We start from the raw sequence: 3,997 nt of genomic DNA, 5'->3' as shown, positions 1-3,997 counted from the left end.
AGGGAGCTACACGGAGTGCCTCTGCATGGACCCTCTCCCACGGGTTTCAATTTACTCCTCTACAATCGCAGGTGGTCCACTTCTGCCGCCGTACTATGATCCACCCCGATCCAGAGCCCTATCTTTATGCACAACGATTGCCAATGGTCCCACAGTTTCGTTTCCTTGGTTATCTTTTCCACAAAAAGCTCATTTGGCTGCCCCATATCAGACATCTGAGGGTAGGATGTTTCTGTAAACTCAATGTCCTTCACTTCCTTACCCACTCCTCTTCGGGTGCAGACCGTTCCCCCATCCTCCATTTTTATCATGCTCTAGTTCTGTCTCGCTTGGACTATTGTTGTCAAGTTTATGGTTCAGTTGCTCCTTCCACACTGCACGTGCTGGATCCAGTCCACTATTGTGGTATCCATTTGGCCACCGGTGCCTTCCCTACTACCTCTGTTGATAGTGTCCTGGTTGAATCTGGGATTCCCCTCCCCCCTTTTCTGTTCGGCGGTCCCAGCTTCTGGTGTCTTAAGCACTCGCTGTCCCTCCCTCTCATCCTTCCTATTCTGTCCTGTTACGAGACCATGGACGTCGCCCACCCCATTCCATCCCTCAGGCGGGTTTACCGGTGGGGCTCTGCCTTGCGTCTCTTTGCTGTGATTTTCAGCTTTCTTCTTTGTCCTGTCTTCCTCGCTCTCTCCCCTCCACCCCCCCCCCCTTGGCTAGTTCCTCAGCCTCTAATTTGGATCGATCTCCTCCAACGTCCAAAAGATTCCATCCCCCCAATGGTGATCCATTCCTTTTTCCGCCTAACTTAATGGGAGTTTCGGGATGCTGTCGTTTTTACACTGATGACTCTAAATCTGCTGATCATGTGGGGTATGCTTTCACGTCCCCTGTTGGAACGAAAAATCACCTGCTGCCACCTACATGTGGGGTTTTTACTGTGTAATTGATGGCAATTTCCCAGGCCCTTTACTTTTATTAAACAGTCCCAACACAACTGTGTTTTGTTAATGTAACGACTCAATGAGTGGCCTTCTTGCTATTGACTGATGTTTTTTGCGTCGTCCCTTGGTCTCTGTCATCCATGACCATCTCGTTGATATTCACTGTGCTGCTTGTTCCATTGAATTCCTTTATGTCCCTGGCCATGTGGGTATCCTGAGTAATGAGCTCGCTTATCATTTGGCTGGAGAAGCAGTCACTTACCCCCCGTTTTCTTTAACCCCTCCTGCAGCGGATTTACGGCTTCACATCAAATCCCACTTCACACAGGCATGGGCCAACTTTTGGGACGCTTCTCCCCTGTCTAATAAACCTCGTGCGATCAAGGTGATACAAGGATCATGGTGTTCTTCCTTCCACCTCTCGCGAAAGACTCGACCACACTGTGTCGTCTCCGCATTGGCCATACCAGGCTTTTGCGGGATGGGCCACCCCCACTTTGTGGTTGTGGAGCCTTCCAGTCAGTAGCCCACATTTTTCTTGAATGCCCCCTTCTTTTGGCTCTGCGTGCTAAGTACAGACTCACCCACACTTTACCTCTGATGTTGGCTGACGATTCCCACATGGTCTCTCTGGTTCTGTTTCCTCCGGGAAAGTGGTTTTTATTCTCAGTTTTAAGGTGTTGGGGCAGGGCGGTGAGTGCTTGGGTGTCTCCCACTGTAAGCCATGTTTGGAGATTCCAGACTCACCGCCCTGACAGAGATAATATTTTCTTCCCCTTTTACTCTGTTTTACCCTTTTTTAAAGGATTGGTTAGTCTCCTTTTCTCATAGGTACTTCTACATTCTAGCGGTTGCATGTCTTAAGTCATAGGTGATATTGCCTATGCTGCTTCATCATAGTGTTGGGTTCGTTGTCTTGCTGACTTCCCTCATTTTGTTTTTTACCATTTACAACATGACTGCCCTTTTACATTTTCACCTTCTTCCCTTTTATTGTTCTGACTTTCCTGAGATGTCAAACAAGTGGAATGGACCACATTTGCAACAAGGGGCTGATGACCTTGCTGTTTGGTCCTATAAACCCCACACAACCAACCAACTAACCAAGCTTTCTTGCCTTTGACAGTGTTCAGCTGCCGTCGCGTATCAAAGTGGGCTATGAAGTTATTTCTGTTCGCCCTTACGTCCCGACACCTACTCGCTGCTACCAGTGTCATCGTTTTAATCACACCCGCCAGTCTAGTTCTAATGCCGATAAATGCGTCACTTGTGGCAGGGACGCCCATGGGGGTGACTGTCTGTCTGTCACCTTGTTGTGTGAACTGTCAGGGTGACCATGCAGCATCCTCCCACGAGTGTCCAATCTACAAGGATTAATACTGTTTACAGGAAATTCGGGTCAAAGAGAAAGTGTCCACCTTGGCTGCTCGCAAGCTATTTGTTAGTAGGAAGCCCACGCTGCTCCCAACAAGGAAATACAGTACTGTCCCCGCCCCTCCTTCGCCTACTAGGTAGGTGTCGACACAGACATGCTATCTGACCTTTAGCATTACGGTCGTCCGTTCGGCCACTGCTAAGATCGCCCGGTCAACGTCTCCTCTTCCTCCCGTCACCCCTAAGACACAAGAACCTTCATCAGCTTCTGCCTAGTCGAAGACCCAGAAGTCAGCTGCACGGGCCTTCAAGAAGGAACCGTCCCGTGAAGACTTCCTATGTACCTCGAACTCCCAGCCATCGACCAGTACTTCGACTAAACAACCTTCCAAGAAGGCTCATAGGAAGCACAGTTCTCCTTCTCGGCCACGGCGCGTTTCTTCTCCTGCGCCACCCAGCAGTTGCCCCCCCAGGCCGTCATCCGTTTCGCCTGGCCGCACCGCTGGTGGCCGAACATCTGGCCGTTCACCGCCGGAGGAAGCTCCCCCTCCCGGCCGTCTTAACAAGATGGCTGACGAACCTATTGAACAAATGGATAGCGACCATCTCGCTTACCATCTATGTCTGTAAGGTGATGGAACGAATGGTTAACTTTAGGCGTCGAGATTCGAGCAGCCAAACCAAACTACTTACCGATGTACAATGTGGATTTCGTAGGTGCCTCTCTGCTGACAACCATTTGGTTACCTTGTCGACCTTCATTATGAATAACTTCTTGCGGAAGTGCCAGACAGTAGCTGTGTTCATTGATTTGGAGAAGGCTTAAAACACCTTTTGGAGGGCGGGCGTTACCCACACCATGCTTACATGGGGATTTCACGGTCGCCTCCCTCTTTTTTTACGTGAATTTTTAATCGATCAACAGATAAGGGTACTTGTGGGTTCTGTTCTGTCCGACGCCTTTCGCTAGGAGAATGGGGTGCCACATTGCTCATTTTTGAGCGTCACTCTCTTCGCCATAGCGATCAGTCCAATAATGGATTGCCTCCAAGCTGATGTATTAGTCTCCCTTTTCTTGGACGATTTTACCATCTACTGCAGCGCACAGCGTACATGATTCCTGGAGCGCTGTCTTCAGCGTTGTTTTGACCATCTTTACTCCTGGAGTGTCGCCAATGGCTTCCGTTTTTCTGCCGAGAAGACGGTCTGTATTATCTTCTGGCGCTACAAAGAGTTTCTCCCACCGTCCTTAAATCTGGGCTCCGTTGCTCTCCCATTCGTGGAGACAGGAAAATTTTTAGGTCTTACATTTGACAGGAAACTTAGCTGATCTCCACATGTCTTATTTGGCTGCCAGTTGTACCCGTTCTCTAAATGCCCTCCATATTCTCAGCGGTACGTTGTGGGGAGCGGATCGAACCTTCCTACTTCGCTTATATCGGTCGATCGTCCGCTCCAAGCTGGATTGTGAGAGCTTTGTACACTCCTCTTTACGGCCGTCCATCTTACGCCGTCTCAACTCCATACAACATCGGGGTTTACGTCTTGCGATCGGAGCGTTTTATACTAGTCCCGTCGAGAGTCTTCATGCTGAAGCCGGTGAATTGCCACTAACCTCCCAGCGCGATGTACTGCTATGTTGGTATGCCTGTCGGCTATTATCAGTGGCCAACCAGCCGTCTTAT

This window comes from Schistocerca gregaria, unplaced genomic scaffold (genome assembly GCF_023897955.1).
Source record: "Schistocerca gregaria isolate iqSchGreg1 unplaced genomic scaffold, iqSchGreg1.2 ptg000827l, whole genome shotgun sequence".
Lineage (NCBI taxonomy): Eukaryota > Metazoa > Arthropoda > Insecta > Orthoptera > Acrididae > Schistocerca > Schistocerca gregaria.
This window is presented reverse-complemented; position numbering follows the sequence as displayed.